The sequence below is a fragment of the Vipera ursinii genome (assembly GCF_947247035.1).
Source record: "Vipera ursinii genome assembly, chromosome: 6".
Classification (NCBI taxonomy): domain Eukaryota; kingdom Metazoa; phylum Chordata; class Lepidosauria; order Squamata; family Viperidae; genus Vipera; species Vipera ursinii.
Window position 1 is genome coordinate 65,570,320 of NC_139515.1, and position 23,165 is coordinate 65,593,484.

Consider the following 23,165-nt stretch of genomic DNA (forward strand, 5'->3'; position numbering starts at 1 on the left):
CCCACACTTCCAACATTCAGGAGGCATCCCTATGACGTGTTTTAGATGCCTTCTAGAAATCTTTGTCTACAGCAAGGCCCTCTCTCTCTCTGAATGTTGTGTATAGATTGTTGGGTTCATTATTTCAATTTTAATTGTAATTTAATATAGTTGTGCTTTCCATGTATGCTCTAGATGTCTTCTGGCAAAGGAAGAAGTATAGAATTTGATTAAATAATCATTGTCTCCATATTTATGCATTTTAAAGAATCTTACATTTGTGGTGTGGCTGTCATTGCCCCTTTCCCATTCTAGCATAGAAGCCATCTGTCTAGTACTGAGTGTAATATATAGTGTTTTATTCCTACTGACTTTGATAAATATTGGTATGCATATATTACCTTTCATAATATTCATCCCATGGTATTGCATGATATAATTTTTAAAAAAGCAATAATAAGCAGTAATACATGCTAAGCAAGTTAACATTAATATGCAAAAAATAAAGCAGATTAATGAATAGCAGTTAAATCCATAAAGTAAAAGAAATGCCAAGTTCTTGCCAAGTTAAAATATAATTTTTTCCAACATTGGCAAAGTATTTCAAATATCTGAAAGAATAACAGTGTAGTATGTTAATAACTAAAGATAATGGAACACGAGCACTAGGCTGTTTGGGGAGTGAGTTCCATAAACAAAACTATGAATCTTGGTTCATATGTCAGTGTTAGAGACCCAGACTGAACTTCCACAAAAGTTTCCTTGATGACTTTGGGCCAGATATTCTCTATCAACCCAACCAACCTCAAAGCATTATTGTTGCTATTAAGAAAAATAGAAGGGAATAGTATGTAGATCACATAGTTCATAAAGGAAAGATAGAATTGAACTCTAATGAATGCATAACATCCAACCAATGGGACTTTCATTTCTGTTTTTACTTGCCCTACCCAGAATCTTTTGCTCCACTGTTGATCCTTGGCAAAATATACCCTACTTCTAAAATTTGGCCTCAGAGAAGATGAAAAACATGCTGAGTGTCAAGACTGAGACCCACTAACCTTTATTGCTAATCAACTTGCCATACAAAAGGGGAGAGAGGTAGAAAGCACAGGGAGGAAATGGGATTCTAAGGAGCCATCTATGGACCATGAAAGCCTACAGGAATGCCAAGGTCACTAACACAGGTGCTTGACGGAGAAGTGGACTGTTCCCATAACAAGCCAAAGTTCTATGATTGGACAATGGGAGCACCCAGTGAATGGAGGCATGGGAAGCTATTGTTTAACTAAGCAATTTTTTGCACAGGAAAACCAGAGCTGGTTTTGCTTCTTCATTTCCAAGATGGGTATTCAATAGATTTTTATTTTTACTTCAAAGCCTTGAAGAATCCTAAATTTTGAGTTCACTATTTGGACAGTTGACATCAAATATCTCCTTGATGGTCAATGTCTAGTTCTTTCTGGTAGGTCATTCTTCATTAATTAACCACTGATAATAATACTGAAATAGTGCATTTCATTATTTATTTAGTGAATCGGGATATTAGAATGAATTTCAGCTATGATCCTGTGTATTTTTTACTTGAGAGATGGTCCTACTGAACTTAATACAATTTATTTCTGAATTGCCATGTAGGTGTTTGCACTACAAGCTGGTATTGCAGAAGAATATTTACTTGAATTTGAGCGAGCATGTAAATTAAGTCCTAGGAAATCCATATGACTGGGAATTAGTACAGTGATATTAACAACAACAATAATGCTCATCCATAAAACCACATAGTGTTGGTTTAATCTCATTCTATGGAGACTTTTTTAATTAGAGCTCCTAGGTCATGCATTTTTAAAATCTGTTTCTCCTGGTGTTTTTTATTGTGCTGCTTTATAACTGCTGGGATTCTTGCTATTGGTTGTTAGGACAATTATTTAGTTTACTTCCTTCGTCAGTAAGAATGTGAAAGTTGTTTGATGATCAGCAGCTCTATCTGTTCAACAGGGAAGAACTTTCTTAGGGCTCTGCAACTCCAGTGTTATTTTGGAGAAAGCAAAATGGCAGAAGTTTTGGATGTTCAGGGGTGGGGGCAGCTGTTTGAAAATAATGTCACTCACCCCACCCCCAACACTATTTAAACAGCTTGTTTGTTTTGGTTATATGAACTTTCTTTTTTCCAAGCAGACCAAACCCTTGCTTAGACAGCCATTCTTTGTCTCCCTTTTTTTTTAAAAAAAGCATTTGTTATTGCTATTCTCTCTGGTAATACCAAGCAGCAATTTTATATTGATACATATTAAGATTGATATGAATTAATATTTCTCTCAGCAGCACTGAATATGATCTAATTAGTATTCATACTATTTGTAGGCTATCAGAGAAATATAAAAAGAGTTTTGCTCAATTAGTTCATGGGGCAAAGTCTGAGTCTTACAGCATCTGGGCGTTTCTGAGAAACATATGTTATGTGCTCCTGGGTACTTTCGTTCATGACCAGTGGCAAGCTCACCTGACCAATAACCAGCCAAGACACAGTGAAGACCTTTTGTTTCATTTATTGCAATAAGCCGGGAGAGAAGCTATCAAAGCTTGGTTTTCTCCAAAGTTTCAACCCAACCCTCTCCTGGCCACCACATCCTCCTTTTTCCACATTGGCTGAGGTATTATGAGGTTACCCTCTTTCCAACCATCTCCTACCTATTTCCTGCTACATACTAAATCATACAACATATTTATGTTAATTATGTAAAATAGTAGACATATTTACTTGTTGGTTTTGAGTTCTGGGCCCCTTAGAACAATAGGTTCTTTCCTGTTTTTCAATTTTCAATTTCCCTGGCTAGCCATTTCCTCTTGCAATAGTTTTTATAGCTTTTATTCTTCCTTTCCTACTCTAAGACCCAGTTAATTTTTGCCTACATATTTATCTTACATCCTCCCTTTATGTTATCTTTTCCTGTTTCCCATCCATTATAGTTTCTTTGGAAAGCTTGTTTATCCACTCAGTAAGTTTCCACTGCAGCAAATTCAATTTTAAATTTCTCTTTCAATATTAAATTTTGAAGACCTTTCCTTTACTTCTATCATATATAAGCCTAGTAATAGACCCTTTCCCCTTCATGGATTACTGCCTTGTCATGGCGAAGGGGCTTGCGTAAATCAATGAAGCTATGAGCTATGCCGTGCAGGGCCACCCAAGATGGACAGGTCATAGCAGAGAGTTCTGACAAAATGTGATCCACTGGAGAAGGAAATGGCAACCCACTCCAGTATCTTTGCCATGAAAACCCCATGGACAGTACAAAAAGGCAAAAAGATATGACACTGGAAGATGAGCCCCTCAGGTCGGAAGGTGTCCAATATGCTACTGGGGAAAAGCAGAGGGCTAGTACTAGTAGCGCCAGAAAGAATGAAGCGACTGGGCCAAAGCCGAAAGGACGCTCAGCTGTGGATATGTCTGGTGGTGAAAGGAAAGTCCAATGCTGTAAAGATTTTTTCTCCATAAGAACCTGGAATGTAAGATCCATGAATCAAGGAAAGCTGGAAATGGTCAAACAAGAGATGACAAGACTGAACATCAACATCTTAGGAATCAGCGAACTAAAATGGACAGGAATGGGTGAATTTAATTCAGATGACCATCAGGTATACTACTGCGGGCAAGAATCCCTCAGAAGAAATGGAGTAGCCTTCATAGTCAATAAAAAAGTAGGAAAAGCAATACTGGGATACAATCCCCAAAATGACAGAATGGTTTCAGTTTGAATCCAAGGCAAACCATTCAATATCACAGTAGTCCAAGTCTATGCCCCAACCACCGGTGCTGAAGAGGATGAAATTGACCGGTTCTATGAAGCCCTACAGCACCTTATAGAACTAATACCAAAAAATGATGTCCTTATCATCATGGGGGATTGGAATGCTAAAGTAGGAAGCCAAAAGATAACCAGAATAACAGGCAAGTTTGGCCTTGGAGTACAAAATGAAGCAGGGCACAGGCTGACAGAATTTTGTCAAGAGAATATGATGGTCATAGCAAACACTCTTTTCCAACAACCCAAGAGACAACTCTAAACATGCACATCACCAGACGGTCAACACAGAAATAAGATTAACTATGTGCTCTGAAGCCAAAGATGGAAAAGCTCTATACCATTCAATATCACAGTAGTCCAAGTCTATGCCCCAACCACCAATGCTGAAGAGGATGAAATTGACTGGTTCTATGAAGCCATACAGCACCTTATAGAACTAACACCAAAAAATGATGTCCTTATCATCATGGGAGATTGGAATGCTAAAGTAGGAAGCCAAAAGATAACTGGAATAACAGGCAAGTTTGCCCTTGGAGTACAAAATGAAGCAGGGCACAGGCTGATAGAATTTTGTCAAGAGAATACAATGGTCATAGCAAACACTCTTTTCCAACAACCCAAGAGATGGCTCTACACATGGACATCACCAGACGGTCAACACAGAAATCAGATTGACTATGTGCTCTGCAGCCAAAGATGGAGAAGCTCTATACAGTCAGTATAGCTTTTACAGTCAGTAAAAACAAGACCAGGAGCTGACTGTGGCTCAGACCATGAGCTTCTCATTGCAAAATTTAGACTTAAACTGAAGAAAGTAGGGAAAAGCACTAGGCCACTCAGGTATGAACTAAATCATATCCCTGATGAATATACAGTAGAGGTGACAAATAGATTTAAGGAATTAGATCTGATAGACAGAGTGCCTGAAGAACTATGGATGGAGGTTCTCAACATTGTACAAGAGGTAGCAACTAAAACCATCCCAAAGAAAAAGAAATGCAAGAAAGCAAAATGGCTGTCTGAGGAAGCTTTGCAAATAGCTGAGGAAAGGAGGCAAGCAAAAGGCAAGGGAGAAAAAGAAAGATACGCCCAATTGAATGCAGAATTCCAGAGAATAGCTAGAAGAGATAAGAATGCCTTCTTAAATGAACAGTGCAAAGAAATAGAAGAAAACAATAGAATAGGAAGTACCAGAGATCTCTTCAACAAAATTGGAGAGATGAAGGGAATGTTTGATGCAAAAATGGGCATGATAAAGGACAAAAATGGCAGGGACCTAATAGAGGCAGAAGAGATTAAGAAGAGGTGGCAAAATTACACAGAAGAACTACGGTATACAAGAATGAGCTTAACATACCTGATAACCATGATGAGGTGGTCACTGACCTCGAGCCAGACATCCTAGAATGTGAAGTGAAATGGGCCTTAGGAAAGCTGAGCAACAACAAAGCTAGTGGAGGTGACAGTATTCCAGCTGAGCTATTCAAAATCTTAAAAGACGATGCAGTAAAAGTGCTACCCTCAATTTGCCAGCAAATTTGGAAAACTCAACAGTGGCCACAGGATTGGAAAAGATCGGTTTACATTCCAATTTCAAAGAAAGGCAGTGCCAAAGAATGTTCAAACTATCACACCATTGCACTCATTTCACATGCTAGTAAAGTTATACTTAAAATCCTACAAACTAGACTCCAGCAGTATGTGGATCGAGAACTACCAGAAGTACAGGCAGGATTTCGAAGGGGCAGAGGAACTAGACATCAAATTGCCAACATACGATGGATCATGGAAAAAGCTAGGGAGTTCCAGAAAAACATCTACTTCTGCTTCATTGACTATGCTAAAGCCTTTGATTGTGTGGATCATTACAAAGTGTGGAAAGTTCTTAAAGAGATGGGAGTACCAGACCATCTTATTTGTCTCTTGAGAAACCTATATGTGGGTCAAGAAGCAACAGTGAGAACTTGACACGGAACCACTGATTGGTTCAAAATTGGGAAAGGAGTCCGGCAAGGCTGTATACTGTCACCCTGCCTGTTTAACTTATATGCAGAGCACATAAGGCAGGGCTAGATGAATCAAAAGTTGGAATTAAGATTGCTGGGAGAAATATCAGCAACCTAAGATATGCAGATGATACCACTCTAATGGCAGAAAGTGAAGAGGAACTAAAGAGCCTTTTCTTGCGAGTGAAGAAGGAGAGTGCAAAAGTTGGGTTGAAACTTAATATTAAGAAAACCAAGATCATGGCATCCGGCCCTCTCAATTCCTGGCAAATAGATGGGGAAGAAATGGAGGTAGTGACAGATTTTATTTTCCTGGGCTCCAAGATCACCGCAGATGGGGACTGCAGCCAAGAAATTAAAAGACGCTTGCTCCTCAGGAGGAAAGCCATGGCAAATCTAGACAGCACACTAAAAAGCAGAGACATCACCCTGTCAACAAAAGTGTGTATAATCAAGGCTATGGTCTTCCCAGTTGCAATCTATGGCTGTGAAAGTTGGACCATAAGAAAGGCTGAGCGCCAAAGAATTGAAACCTTTGAACTATGGTGCTGGAGAAGACTCCTGTGAGTCCCTTGGACTGCAAGGCGATCAAACTGGTCAGTCCTAGAGGAGATCAACCCTGACTGCTGTTTAGAAGGCCAGATCCTGAAGTCAAAACTCAAATACTTTGGCCACCTAATGAGAAGGAAGGACTCACTGAAGAAGAGACTAATGCTGGGAAAGGCTGAGGGCAAAAGAAGAAGGGGACGACAGAGAATGAGGTGGCTGGATGGAGTCACTGAAGCAGTAGGCATGAGACTAAATGGACTCCAGAAGATGGTAGAGGACAGGAAGGCCTGGAGGAATATTGTCCATGGGGTCGCGATGGGTTGGACACGACTTTGCAACTAAAAACAACAAATAGCCCCTTTTCACTTTTTCTTCCTAACAATATTTAAAGCATGCTGCCTATGATTTAGGAGATAGCAAACAGTCATAGGATATAGCAAACAGTCATAAAAACTAACATCCATTGATCTGATTCCCTATGAACTTACCCAGTGTGATTTTAAAATTAATCCAATTGGCTCCTAGTTCCATAATTCCTGGCAGCACAGTTTGATTATGTACTGTGTAAAAAAAGTATTTCCTTCTATGCATCCTGAGTAATCAAACCTTCTCCTGGTGTGCTTTGTTGTGCATCTTATATTGGTGGTGACCAAACTTTCATTTAGTTTCAGTAGAGCACCTCAAATTCTAATAATGTGTGAGCAGGGAAAAAAAAAACCTTCTGTCTTTCCATGTTGTCTATGACATGCATGATTTTACATGCTTCTACATTGTCTCCTTCAAATATGTATTTATTTGTATATCATCTTTTTTCTATATTCTTTTTGTGTGTATACTGTTCTTGAACTTTTGAGAAACATGAAAGCTATGATATATGCAATGAGAGAAAATCAAATTTAGTCTCTGTTCCTGGAGGAAACTGATTATCTTGATCCGTAACAATCAGGTTTCAGGCCCGGGTACAGCATGGAGACGGCATTGGTCACGCTGGTGAATGATCTCTGGCAGGCTCAGGACAGGGGTTGTTCCTTTGTCTTAGTCCTATTAGATCTCTCAGCGGCTTTTGATATCATTGACCATGGTATCCTACTGCGGCATCTCAGGGGGTTGGCAGTGGGGGGCACTGTTTTACAGTGGTTCTCCTCCTACCTCCTGGGCTGCTCACAGTCGGTGTTGACGGGAGGGCAGAGGTCTGCCCTAAAATCTCTCGTTTGTGGAGTCCCTCAGGGGTCGGTCCTCTCTCCCCTCCTATTCAACATCTACATGAAGCCGCTGGGTGAGCTCATTTGTGGTTTCGGGGTGGGGTATCACCAGTACGCTGATGATACCCAACTTTTTCTTTCCACCCCGAACCAACCCAGTGATGCCCTCGCCATGATGTCCCGTTGCCTGGAGGCGGTCCGGGTTTGGATGGGGAGAAAGAGGCTTCGTCTCAATCCTGCCAAGACTGAGTGGCTATGCATACCGGCATCTCGGACTGACCAGCTTTTTCCATCGTTAACGATGGAGGGTGAGGTGTTACCCCCCCGTCGATAGGGCTCGCAACTTGGGCGTCCTCCTGGATTCATGGCTCAGTTTTGAAGATCATATAGGAGCCGTGACCAGGGGGACTTTTGCCCAGGTTCACCTGGTGCGCCAGTTGCGGCCCTATCTGGACCGAGATGCCCTACGCACAGTCACTCATGCACTCGTGATCTCCCGGTTAGACTACTGCAATGCTCTCTACATGGGGCTGCCCTTGAGGACCACTCAGAGGCTTTAACTGGTGCAGAATGAAGCCGTGCGAGTTGTTATGGGAGCTTCCCGATACTCCCATGTAACACCTCTTCTCTGTGAGCTGCATTGGCTTCCAGTTGCCCTCCGGGTGAGATTCAAGGTGCTGGTGATGACCTATAAAGCCCTTAATGGCTTGGGTCTGGACTATCTAAGGGAACACCTGCTGCCGGCATCAACTTCCATCGTCCTGTGCGCTCCCACAGGGAGGGCCTTCTCAGGGTACCGCCGGTTAAGGAATACCAGCAGGTTATTCCTAGGGGGAGGGTGTTCTCTGTGGCTGCGCTGGCCCTATGAAACCAACTACCCACGGAACTTAGGATGGCCCCCAACCTTCGTTCATTTCGCCGGGACCTGAAAACCTGGCTCTTCGAGCTGTCTGGCCCAGACTGAGGGGTTTTTAATTTTTAATTGGATTTTAGATTTTAATTTTTAGAGCTTAAATTTAATTAATTGTTTTAACTGATTTTAATTTTTGTATTTTATGTTTTAATTGCCTTGTAAACTACCCTGAGTCCTACGGGAATAGGACGGTATATAAACTCAATAAATAATAATAATAATAATAATAATAATAATAATAATAATAATAATAATAATAATAATAATAATAATAATGCTTTTAAAAGGCAAAACCTGGTATTTTACACACAGCATTCCAGTGAAATTCCTAAATATTAGGGAAGTAACAAGTGATGGAAAGGGTTTCTATTTCTGAACTTTTAACAATAGGATGAAAGATAGAAAGTAGGTGATCTTTTTACTGCCATTCTTCTCTAGTTAACTGAGTATTTTTATTTATTCCTTGTCTTTGCTTATCCTTTTTACTTTGTAAACCCTAGTGGCGAAAAATACTAGTGTAAAAAATACTGCCCCTGTGCTCCATTAAATTGGAAGCTAAAGGACTCGGGAGGCAAATTAGCAATAACACATTAAAAGAGAAATGATGATAACATCTAGTTAAGGCTGCAAAAATTGCTCCTTTGGCTCAGTTAGTAAGAGGCTGTGTGGAGGAGTTCATGAGTTTGTAAAAGATCTGTGCTTAAAACACAAGTAAGCAGTAGTGTCAATAAATGTAGAGAAACAGTGTAGCTCTAAAGAAGAAATAAACTCTAAGATCATTGTCTTAGTGGCATGGTTACTGCCTATGCCTATAGTACATGCTAGTAATACAGCCCTTTACAAAAGTATCTTGTCATAGGGAAAATATGTGGGTGGTTTTATATACTGTATGGCAAAGATCCCAATGTTTATTGCACACACTGCCATATACGAAATAAAATGATGGTACTATAGGGGCCAGGCATCAATGTAGTAAAAAGCTATGGCATGTAATGATTCAGTCAACTGTATCCACTCTCTCTGTTTTTGCAAAAGTGGGTGTTAACTAAAGTGGATGTTAACAATCCACTCTGTTTCGCAAAAATGAATATTAACTAACATGGGATCAGTAGTGTCAGTCCAGAGATCAGGGAGTGTATTTGCAAATTTATTTCAGATCACAAAGTCAGAAATATATAAAATTGATGAAGTATAATATTCCCTTCATTGATCGATAAAAGTATTACCAAAATGTAATATAAATAAAACAAATTCTGAATCTATACCTTTTTTCCCACCAATGTTTATACAGTTTGATAAGAAAAAAAATATTTTTTTCCAAGTAGGAGCAAATTTTCAGAGATATTACATGATGTTGCATAGTATCTTGGCCCTTATTTACTTGTGCATTCATGTCCTGTACAACCTTCTCTCCAGAAGATTACAGCCTCTCTGGCTTTTCACATTTCCATTAAATCATAAGGGAAAATGTTATGAAGGAAATATTTACTTTTCTTTATGGCTCTGTGTACTCTCGTAGCAGGATACCTGTTGCAATAAATTGTTGGAGAACTTCTCTGCCCACAAATTTGGTGGAGAATTTTGAAAAGTCATCTGTGCTCAGATCTAAGGTGATGATTCCTTGTGGATCCCTGCTAGTCACAAAATACCACTATGATTTTGTGAAGTACAATAGGACCTGTGGATGTTTTTCTAAGTAACCAAATATCTTTGTGTATAATTAGTACCTCGAATATTAATATCTTTCTTTTAATAGCAAAACATTTCATCAGTCAGTGCCTTGTCTAGCAAACCATGACCTAGTCTTCTTTAGCAAACAAAATCCCCATCTTTGTGCTTGCTCAGAACCAACAAACCTTTAGACCTGAAAAAAGTCTCCACGTGTGCCATGTGTCTGTGTATGAAATAACTAATTTATGAATAATTTGATTAAAGTATCATCAAGTAAGAGAAATTCAGCAAGTACCGTATTTGAAATACCAGTTCCCGCAATACCACCTAACTTACACACAGATCAGCAGGAGAAGTGGGGCCCATGATCTTACCTCAGTCTCTTGTCCACAGTATGATTAGACTGAAGTCTGATTTTTGTGGTTGTGCTCCATCTATCTGAACTGCATATAGTCTCTTATCCAAAAGAGTTCAGAGTTGAACTGTGGAGTTTCTGTGGAGCCCTTTAAACATGGTTGGTTGCTTGAAAATTACTCAACTCTTTTACCCAACTAGGTAACACCATAGTGGCATAATTTTCAAACTTTTTACTGAGGAAACTATAGCTATTGTGACATCAAATTACCATTTGAGGCATGTTTATTCACTCAGATCGTTACAGATTAACAATAGCTCTAATACTAGTATTCCTTGAAGTTAATTATGGGCTCATATACTGTAGTTTCATTCTGGCAAACTATTGTATTGCATTGTGTGGTAAACTATTGAATGGGTAATGCTGCACTTTTATATTCTTATTGTTTTGTGATATATCAAAAGTGGTTTTTATTTTTGAAAAGGCAAGTGGATTGATTTTTTTTGAGGAAGAAGACATTTCACTTCCTATCCTGACAGTTTCATCAGTTGTATTGGATGATGTGGGAGATGAAAGGACAGTTATTGACAGTTGAGATTAGTTGGTGGTGGTGGTGGGAAATGATAGGTTAAAAAAAAACAACAACCACTTTTGATACAACTATGACATTGATGACTGAGAATCTTCATAGACATTTTTCCTCTGAGTTCTTCTGTGTGCCTCTGTGGGCTCCCTAATAGGAGGAGGAAGAGGAGGAGAAACCATCTACAAGTATTGTTTTGAGCTTGTGTTGCAAACACCTGGTAAGTTAGTTTCTCATTTTATGCAGCTGCAGTAAGATGCAGTTTGCATATTTCTCAATCTTATGCTTCCCAAAAATTTTATTCAACTGAAAAGACATGCTTAATGTAGAGAAGGTAGAACAATTTGAGATGCATGACTACAACACTTTTTTTTTCTTTTTATGACCCTATTAATCCCTTGCTTTGGAGTGGGATCAGGGTGACTGAATGGAGTTGAGCATTTACTGGCCGGATGCCCTTCCTGATGACTAGGTGGAGTTTGCAGCAGATGTTTTCTCTTTGCACCCTGATAGAGAAACATCAGTCACTGCCTAGGTATTAGATCTGCCACAACTTAAACCTTTAAACAGAAATGATCCTTGACTCCATATGTTGAGAATGGTATAGTTTAGTAGAAATCAAGTGCATTGCAGTATTGCAAAGCCAGAACTGAGAATCGCACACCCAAATCCCTAAGTTCTACTTTTTCCTCTCTTAGCTATCTCTCATTGCCTACCTCCATGTAACCAGTCAGCTTCAGGCAAGATGTTTTCATAATGGTCAGTCCAAGTGCTAGTTTGGTATGCAGCTGCCTCCTTCTTCCAGCTGGGTGACCTTGAAAGCATCTCCAGCTTCATTCCCTCTCCACATAGCTTATGGCAGTCTGTCATCACATAGTGAAGCCCAAGCAAGCATAAAGTGGCAGCTGACACTAGAATTGAACTCTCAACCTTCCGAATGGGAAGCAAGCATCTTTAGCTCTAGGCCACTATGCCACCTCTAGGCCACTGTGCTACATGACTACAACACTATCAATATGCAAATCATTCTCCTACAACAGGATTGCTGCTACGAATGCCAACAATACCCATTCTAATAAAAAAAAACTGTTTTCATTATGGCAGATATTTTGTCCCCTTTATATTTATTTAAGGTGGGGTCGTGAGTTTCTGAAAGCTGAGATAAATGGTGATACTCTTCTCATGTATTTTTTTTTAAAAGATTTGCTTTGAAATCCATCAAAGAAAGAATGTTTTATTTCAAGCTCTAGTTCAAGCTTTGGTTTCTTTTTCAAACAAAAGTGAAGTGAGGGGAGTGGGAGTGGGATTGTACATTGGAAGAAAGTAGAAGAGGGAGGAAAAAGGAAATCCAACCAGCAGTACAGAAAAAAAAATCCCAATACATTATGTGAAGATCTGGCTAGCATTTTTAAGTCAATAGCCCAATTACAAGCTACATGCAATAGTCTAGTTGGATTAAAAAAAAAACACTTTACATGCAAGAGATGCAACAGACCTCAACCACCTTTTGATTTAACATGGTAGGCTTATGTAAACAACTTTTAATGTTGTTTTTATAAACACTAAAAATATAATGATGTGTTAGCTCAATAATTATTATATTCATCAGTGAATAATTCACAGGCCTCAAGTGGCCCTTTAAAATCATGATAGTTACCTTAATTTTAGCCATTTCAGGTCTTAATTTAAACCTGGCAACTCACCAGTTTTTATGAGTTGATCTTTAGTTAATTCTCTTTCTATTAACTAGAGACGAAAAGAAAAATGAAACACAAAATTATTAAAGAAGGAAAAATACAGATTAAAAAAGGAAACCAAACCATACAGTGCATAAGTTAAAAGACAAACATATATACATTAATCATTAATTAATTCTTGAAGACTGCTCAGCAATCAGCATCCTAATACTTTTTGGGGGGAAATGCCAAATCATAGCATGTCTCATTTGGAAAATTGGTACTGTAAGGTCACTGGCCCTTGGCAAAACTTGAAAAATCCAATCATGAAAACCCAAGCAGAGGTTTCTTAAAGATACAGCACTTTATTTTCAATCGAAATAAGTCCTGGGTGGGAGGACAATCTGAACACGCAGTAGTTGCGTCCAGAAGTGCCACACCTTAGAAATTTAGTAGCATTGCTTTATAAACTTTGTTAGCCAATGAAAATCAGACAACAGAGTTATTACAATATTAGTAAGACATCAATCATGTCTATTCCCTCCTTCAGTACATCACATCCGTGTACATGTTTCCCACACTTGCATGAAATTTGTCCCTGATGCAAACACTGATTACAAAAGCAAGATAGCAATTTGTTACACAATTTGTTTCTTTTTTTGGTTCCAGTTACAGAATCCTACATTACAAATAGGTCTGAATACTGATTTAATCACTTTTAGGCCATATTCGTACAATATAGCTTATTCAATCATAACAATAGCAATAGCACTTAGATTTATATACTACTTCATAGTACTTTACAACCCTTTCTAAGCCCTCTTTTCAGAGTCAGCATATTACACCAACAATCTGAGTCCTCATTTTACTGACTTCGGAAGGATGGAAGGCTGAGTCAACCTTGAGCTAGTGAGAATTGAATTGATAGCAGTCAGCAAAATTAGTCTGCAATACTGCATTCTAACCACTGCACCACCCCAGCTCCTTGTGATATGGTGAATCTGGGGGTATTTACATGGCTTTATGCACATGTAGCACATGATTCCCAAGGACTGTGTTAAACTGAAAGATAAGTCTTTTTTGTATTCTCTCAGTGACTGCAAGATGGGAGGAAAATTATTACATCTTGATATGAATCAAAATGACTATCTCTTTCCCATAGTACAAACAGGGTCAGTATCACCTCACATGAAATGGGAGCCATCTACCCTGCCCTGTTGCTGTTTGCTTCTACTTCACCCTTAGTCCATTTAGCTTCAAGGAGCATGCCATAATGCAAACAGAGGCAAACTTGCAGAATTCATTCTGAGTTGGTTACCAGGACCAGAGGTTTAGTCTTCTGAGCTTTTGGACTCATGCTGGAGCCCATTCTCAGGGAACTTATCTGTTACCAAAATGTGTGTTTTGGGCTATTCTATGCATAGAATTTGTATGGTGCCTGGTTTTATGTGTGGCTTTTTAGTTGTTGATTGGGGTCTTGTTGATGACCAGTTATTAAGTTGTTTGTTGAGAGGCAAAGTGTCTATAGCAGCCCCATTATGCAAAGCCACTCTCCACAATCCAGATTAAAATGTCATATGAATAGTGTGTTTGAACTGGTGCAGTTTTACAAACAGTAAATGAGTATACTTTTATTCAAAGTACACTTTTTAAAAAAACACTGAAATTTTCTAATGCTTTCTTTTTGTTTAAGTTTCTAGCTAGGAACTGCATTGCAAAACCTAATGTAGTATAAAACCCAAAATGACATACTGATATTTATTTTTACTAAGGAACATAGCTCAGATCTGTTAAAACCAAATCTTTCTATTTGCCTAGTATTTGAATCTCCAAATACCCCTCATCTTTGTACAAGGTTTACAAAATAAATAAGGAATTCACACAAGACTGCTTTCATGATTATGATCTTAATTATTCTAGGGTCCAATGGAAAAATTCCCATTTGGCTATACTCTATTTATAAAAATATTTCTCCCCATAGGCATGCATTTACACGGCTTTACAATTACACAAATTAGAAAGAAAATTGTCCCATACATTCTCTTCAGTTTTGATGGCTTTAAATTCTCCATTGTTGTCACTGTTAATTTAAATATTCCATTATTATAATTTAGCTGTAGTTCTTAGACAATCATGTTAACAATAGGAGACATTTTCAGGATGCCTATATATTAATTACTGGAAAATATGCATTTGCACAAAGAAGAAGAATATCCATATCCAGTGTGTCCAACTCCTTATAATTCCCTAAAGACACATGTTTTGAAAAAATTTACAGCATAAAATGTATTTTGTAAATGCAAGTTTCATTTTGATGCCTTCTTAATATTTATAGAAAAAATATAAATCTGTGTGACAATGGGACGTCCACTTACTGACAATAGCACATTGCTGTAAGAAGAAAGATTAATTAAGAAAAATGGAAGTAACACACTGTATAAGGAGATTGATGGCATATATATTATTATTATTAATAATAATAATAATAATAATGATGATGATGATGATGATGATGATGATGATGATGATGATGGATCAGAAGACAGACTTCTCAAGGCCAGCTAGGAATGCAAAAGCTATCCAGCCTAAATTTCATGAAAGTAAATTGGTAATCTAGCATTTATCTTTCTCCATCCATGCCTAAAATCTGGATATCTTTAATCAACTTCTAGAGATTCCTACGAAATTCTTGCAGCCAGAAATAATATTTTAAATAACTTCATGCAATCAGTTCTAGAGATCCCTGTAGAATTTTAGTCAGGGTGAATCAGAACCATTCCTTACATTAAAGCACTTTTTTCAAATCTTTTAGATCCTGCTTCCATGAATACCAATAGATTAGCAACATGCCACTGGATGAATATTTCAACAATGCAAAGACTGAGACTTAAGGAAGCTTTTGAATAGGCTGATTTCTAGCAGAGGGCTGAAGGAAATGTCGGTATGGCATCAGAAGGCTATTCAAATGTAGCATATACTGTAACTTAAATAGCCAAAGTGCCAGAAAGTTTTCTATTTCTTATTCTGGTGTGTATATATGTATAAATATACAGTGTATGTATATTAATTTAATTCTTTGCTGGCAATCCGAATTTAATATACATATACAGTACAGATAATTTTTATATAAAACAAATTACACATTATGTATGTAAACAGGTGCTTAGTGTTTTGAGACATGAAGCTTTCCCAAGAGTGACAGCTAAAAGTGAGCAGTTTTTGTGGGGTTGTGATTTTTTGTTTGTCTGTTTTAAAGCCTTTTGCCAATATGAAGACTGGATGTGAAGGGAATTCCTTAAAGTTCCTTGTATATTCATGATTTTAATAGGGGATTTAGATGTAGTTCTATTCCAGCCAGTTCTTGCCTAGTTTCTTGGCTATAAGGGTAATAAGGCAGAAATGTACTTTCATACTTGCAAGATTCTCTGTTAATGTAATAACCTCACAATAAAGCATAATTACAGTAATTCATCTGGGCTCTTGTTTGGCCTCCCTTGCAAGGATAGCAAAATCTAATGCAGGTTCAACAATATTGCATGTTAAGAATTTCAATGTTCATTACTTGCTATTTGACACATGCTATTTGATTAACTTTTCAGATTAACTTACCAACAAACCTGGCTGAGATCTAATTCTTCCAGATGTTTTGGAATTGCATTTAAGGCACCTAAATACTTTTCCAAGTCTTTTGTTACAGTATCAAGTGCACCAACTACTATTGACACCACCACTTTAACTTGATCTCTACTTGAAAATATCATCCTTATCATCAAGCTATTCTCCAAAGCGCCTGAAGGCAGGACAAGAAGCAATGAATGGAAACTAATCAAGGAGAGAAGCAACCCAGAACTAAAGAGAAATTTCCTGACAGTTAGAACAATTAACCAGTGGAACAACCTCCCTCCAGAAGTGGTGAATGCTCCAACACTGGAAGTTTTTAAGAAGAGACTGGACAGCCATTTGTCTGAAATGGTATAGGGTTTCCTGCCTGAGCAGGGGGTTGGACTAGATGACTTCCAAGGTCCCTTCCAACAACTTCTTCTTCTTCTTCTTCTTCTTCTTCTTCTTCTTCTTCTTCTTCTTCTTCTTCTTCTTCTTCTTCTTCTTCTTCTTCTTCTTCTTCTTCTTCTTCTTCTTATTCTTATTATTCTTATTATTATTATTATTATTATTATTATTATTATTATTATTATTACCATTACCATTACCATTACCATTACCATTGTCATTGTCATTGTCATTGTCATTGTCAATGTCAGTCACCAGTAGGAATTTGATATGACTAGAATAATTCATTATAGTCTGATGCCTTCCAAATTAGAATGAAATACCATCATTCCTTTTATGAATACCAAGTTGGATAATGGGTTTTATACTACAAACCATCAGGTTAGTCGAGAATTAAAATTATATTGGTCTAGCTATTCTTAAAAAAAAATTAAAGCCAGAAGCTTTTGGTCAAGGCAGGATTCACCAGAGTGGTTACTCTTCATCTTCAAGGACTGATAGAATGATCCATTATTATTGTTATTTATAGATCTGTTAGTGTTTATTAAATTATTTTAATAATAGAGTTATTATAAATATATATGTTTGGGAATAAATGAATAATTTTAAATTTCATAAAAGGATCAAATGATCTGTAGAGTTTGGTGACCCCTGAACTAAGATTTGCCAGATTTGAATCTCAGATTAACAGAGACATGCAATGGTGGCAAGGGATAGACTGTTATAAACCCTTATGAAAACTGCAATTTATAAACTTTTTTTTCTTTTTTTACTTTGCTTATTTAATATCTGAACTTTTTATCAAGATGTAAGCCAGGATGGTGTACAACATAACCCCAACCCCCCCCAAAAAAACCATAAGGACGCTTACCAAATAAGTAAACAATTACAATATAGAGAGATATTAAGGTCATACAAAACTTTAGTATCCTCTCATATGTAAAAGCCATAATAAGGTTACATAAGTTAATAGGTACATTCCTAAATCAAGGACTACCTGAATGTTATCCAACAACTTCAGTTTAAAATCCAATGAAGATTCAAAAAAAAACCCCAACAACTCTCATTTCTTTGTTACTGAACTCAAGAAGGCAAACTTGTTTTCTCCACTAGTGTCCGAAGACCACCTTCTGATTCTGCCTGGTTGCATTGTCCAGCAATTATATTTAGAGAGATACACTCTTTTTGGTCTTCCTTTGAAACTCTTTTGCCAGCAACTTTGTAAATTACAGACCTAAACCATATCCAGGGGCTTCATGAAAACATAAGGGATGCTTGTAGTTTGTAATACTGATTAAATCAACTTTTATGTTCCTATTGCAGGTTCCAGATTCCAGTAAGCCTCCAGGTTAATACGGTATTCGTAAATGCATAATGCCTTCCTTCTACTTACCGCCAAGACATGAGTGTCTGTGTTTGTGTCTCTGTCTGTCTGTCTGTCTGTCTGTCTGTCTGTCTGTCTCTCTCTCTCTCTCTCTCTGCGTGTGTGTGTATGTTATGTACTGAGCTTTTGAGAAGACCTTATCACATCATATTACATATCACATCGCGGTCATATGCCGAGCTCATCAAAGAGACGGTCAACACAAGCAGCAGTTGGGGGAGCCGACAAGGATAGGTACCGGGGCCCAGGGTCCAACCAGTGTGGGGTTTTTGAAAAGCCAGAAGAGTATCTGCCACACAGGGGCTCGTCATCCCCTTAAATCCAAGCTTAAACTTTCAATCGAATTACAAGGCATTCCATGTAAAATGGAATTAGACTCTGGCTCAGCAGTCTCGATCATTTCACATGAGACATTTAACTACCGTATGTTTGCAGCCGCAGCAATCACTGGGTGAAATTGAGGCCCTCAAGTATTATTCTGACCGACTTTCAGAACACCCATGTTAAAATCAAGGGGGAAGCCACCCTGTCAGTAAAATTTAAAAAAGTTTCTAGGGCACCTAGATGTTGTAGTGGTAGAGGGCCAACAAACAAGTCTCATAGGACTTGACTGGTTTGAGGCATTGGGAATCCAGATAACAGGCATAAATCGAACACAACGTATTGACCTCAGAACTGTGTGTGAGGAATTTGCAGACGTATTCGATTCTAAGTTGGGAACTTACACAGGGCTGCCTATTTCGTTTAAATTAGACCCTAATGTAATGCCGATCAGAATAAAACCAAGAAGTGTTCCATTTGCATTAAAACACAGAATTGAAGCAGAAATAAATAAATTAGTGGAACAAGGAGTGTTGCAACCTGTTGAAGGGGGGGAATGGGAAACCCCTATCATTACCCCACTTAAACCAAATGGAGAAGTTTGTATTTGCACAGACTATAAGTGCACCCTAAACAAAGCATACTTAAGGGCATTCAGGGTGTTTGCCCATACTTTGACGATGTTCTCATTGCAGGAGAATCTGAAGAGGTTTCAGCTAGTAGGCTCAGGGCTGTATTACACAGGCTACGCAATGCGGGCCTTAAATTGAAAAGAAACAAATGCAGTATAGGGGTCACTTCAACAGAGTTTTTGGGATTCCGTATAGATGCCAGTGGAATCCACCCTGCAGAATCAAAGGTAAGGGCCATCAAATCGGCTCCTAATCCCAAGAATAAAGCAGAATTACAACCATTTTTGGGTTTATTGAATTTTTATCATACATTTCTGCTTCATAAGGCAGCCATTGCAGAGCCCCTCCACAGGCTGCTTGATAAGAAGGCTGTCTGGAATTGGACCAATGTACATGAAAGGAGTTTTCAGGACCTTAAGGGCCTGTTGTCAGACAAATCTACTGTCACACATTATATAGAATGTAAACCTGTTTGCATTGCTTGTGATGCATCTCTCTATGGAGTGGCAGCTGTTCTAAGACACTTAGAAAAAAATGGGAAGCAAGTCCCCATAGCATACTATTCTAGAACCTTATCTGTTGCTGAAAGAAATTATGCACAAATTGATAAGGAAACCTTAGCCATAGTGGCTGGGGTCAAAAAATTCCATGATTATTTATATGGAAGGAAATTCAATGTATTTACTAATCACAAACCTCTTTTGGGCTTATTTACAACAGATAAGCAAAGCCCCCACATATTATCACCTAGAATACTCAGGTGGTCCATATTTTTGTCTGCTTATAATTTCAAGATGATTCACAAACCTGGAGAAGAAATGGGCCATGCAGATGGCCTCAGTAGGCTACTCTTACCTCTTATGGATCCTGATCCAGCCCCTGCTGCACAAATACTGTCCATACAGGAGTTACTTGAATTCTCCCTCCATGCTGGGGACATTGCTGCTGAAACTGCTACAGATAGAATTCTAAGCAGAGCATTGTCATGGGTATTCACAGGATGGCAAGACAGAAGTCCAGGCCCTGAATTCCAGAATTATTTTATCAGAAGGCATGAGTTATCTGCACACAAAGGATGTTTGTTATGGGGCAATAGATTCATTATTCCCTCAGTTTTAAGGGATAGGGTACTACAGTCCTTGCATGAGGGATACCCTGGTATAGTGTGCATGAAAGCATTAGCTAGAAGCTACCTGTGGTGGCCTGGTTTAGATAAGGCTGTTCAGGAGCAGGTACATGGTTGCTATATCTGCCAAAGGTCAAGACCTGAAATGCCTCAGGCACCTGTTCATAGATGGGAGGCAACTCACATGCCCTGGTCCAGGATTCATATTGATTACACTGGGCCTTTTCAAGGACAGCTATTCTTAGTTGTAGTGGATAGCCACTCAAAATGGCTGGAAGTAGTTCCAGTCCCCAATATAACTACTGCTAGGACCATCCAGGTGCTGAGGAAACTTTTTGCTACACATGGGCTACCTGATGTCATGGTTTCAGATAATGGGGCTCAATTTACTGCTGCTGAGTTTCAGGCTTTCCTCAGAGCAAACATGATCAGACATGCCACATTTGCACCATTCCACCCATCGTCGAATGGACAAGCAGAACGAATGGTGAGAACGACCAAAGACTCACTTAAGCGCATCATCACAGGTGACTGGCACCACAGACTAGCAGACTTTCTACTTTGTCAACACTCCACACCTTGTACAGCCACAGGAAAAAGTCCTGCAGAGCTTCGCTGGGGCAGACGTCTCATCACTAAGTTGGACAGATTCCATCCAGACAGAGTGGTGTCAGATGCTGCTCAACCCAAACCCCTGAGGAGGCTACAACCTTGTGACTTGGTCTGAGCCAGAAATTATGGGCCAGGACATTTGTGGGTTCCGGGGAAGGTGGTTGACAAATCAGGGCCCCTATCTTATACAGTGGGAGTGGAAGGAGGGCATCTGGTAAGATGACATGTGGACCAACTAAGGAAGAGATTTCCAGAATGGTCACTAAGTGAGTATGGGGGTACTAGTTCTTCTCGTAGTTATCAAGCTGGCACACAGGCTAGCTCTTATCCTCCCTATCAGCGTTTTCAGCACCCAGCAGGTTTCGAGTCTGAAGAAGACCAAGACAGCATGGAGGTGCAACAGGGAACCCATGATCAGTCGGATCAGCCAAACGCCAGTTACCACTGCGCTCACTCTGCTTCAAGTTTTGACTCTGGGGTGGGCCTACCGGGTGAGGCCAGCCAGAGCAATCCTCCATCCTCAGATTTTTCAGCACAGGAGAGCATGAATACACCTGATGTGCCAGATAAGTTGGTAGACCACCAAGTGGGCGGAACTCAAAGACGTTCTTCATGGCCTCACAGGCCACCTGCATACCTTGCTGACTATGTTGTCAAATAAAACAAAGTATTGTAAATGGTTTACCAGCTTGTGAGCATGCCCATTGTTTTTTGGATTTTGTTAATCAACATATAATAGGTTGCATTGCATACTGAAAAGGGATTAACAGAACATCTCTCAAGAAATCATTCTTTAATTTAGTTGTAGTCCACTTGTACTTTAGGTGGTGTAATACTACTTGCAGAACAGAAAAGCTGTCTTTAGTCTCATTGCATGCAACCTATACACTGCACATCCGAGAAGGTCGCGTTATGATTATCCTACCGTGAATGGGGTCAAACATTCAATTAAACACTGGAGGTTGGGAGTGAATCATAATCCTCAAATGTCAAGGGTTATAATGTCTGTTCCTTAAAAGGGGAAGGGGTGTTATGTACTGAGCTTTTGGGAAGACCTTATCACGTGTACATTGGAAAGCTAACAGTTCTCCAGTAACACAGATGGGACTTTCCAGTCCAGGCTGCAGTCAACTTGGCGGGAATGATGGGTTCAATCTGATTGGTTGTTCAGACTATGGGAGACTATATAAAGACTGCATGGACACCCCTAACCCTCAGTACAGTAACAGTTATGAATAAAGCAACTATTCTTCTGTACTCATCTGCCTGGCGTCTTTCCTGCTCATCCGAACCCGAAACATAACAGCATCCATGTGTACATGTGTTTTGTTTGCTTCTTAGAGACTAACTGCTATCCAGTGCTGAGCAGCAAAAAAAGCAATCAGGCATAAACAAGAAACTGCTTGCTAACCTACAGTATAAACTAAGGATTTTGTCATCTTAACTAGCCACATTCTTCTCTTTATTTCCTCTCTTACTGCCACTTAAGTTTATGGCTCTCCTGTTTTCCCAAATAGAAAATCTGACTACCTTTGATATTTCAACTTGCTCTTTCCTGGGGTAACAGCAACTGCTTGAGGTGATGTAAGCATTTGGTGTCTAGTTAGGATAATGGATGGAAAAAACACCAGGGGAGAAATCGACTGAAAGGCCCATTCAGAGAGAAAGGGAAAAGACAGTCTTTCAAAGAATATTTGATTTATATTACTACTACTTCTACTACTGTTACTACTACTACTACTACTACTACTACTACTACTACTATGGATCATCACACATGTTCAGACTGGGTTTGGAATTTTTGTCTACCTATTGAGTCCTTACCAAGGACTTGGGATAGGCCGATCTGGAGGTTTGATGATGTTACAGATATCACTGCAGGATATAAACTGTTCTGAGTAAAGTGGCCTTTTGCAATTGATTGATGGTGAATTTGTCAATGCCAATGGTGTTCAAGTGGTGGTCCAGTTGTTTTGGGATTGCACCCAAGGTGCCTATTGCTATTGGTACTACTCTTCCTTGCCTTTGCCACAGTTGTTCTATTTCTATTTGTAGGTCTTTGTATTTTGTTTATCTTCTCCAATTCTTTCTCTTCTCTTCTACTGCCTCTAGGCACTGCCACATCCACTGTCCAGACTTTTTTGTCTCTCTTATCAACAATTCTTAAGCCCAGGGTGTGGCAGGTACCTGCCTGTTTAAATTCTAAAGTCCCAGAGCAATTTAACTTCTTCATTTTCTATTACTTTCTCTGTTTTATGGTCCCACCAATTGTTGCTTTCAGGCAAATGATATTTCTTGAAGATCTTCTAATGCACCATTGTTGCTACTTTGTCATACCG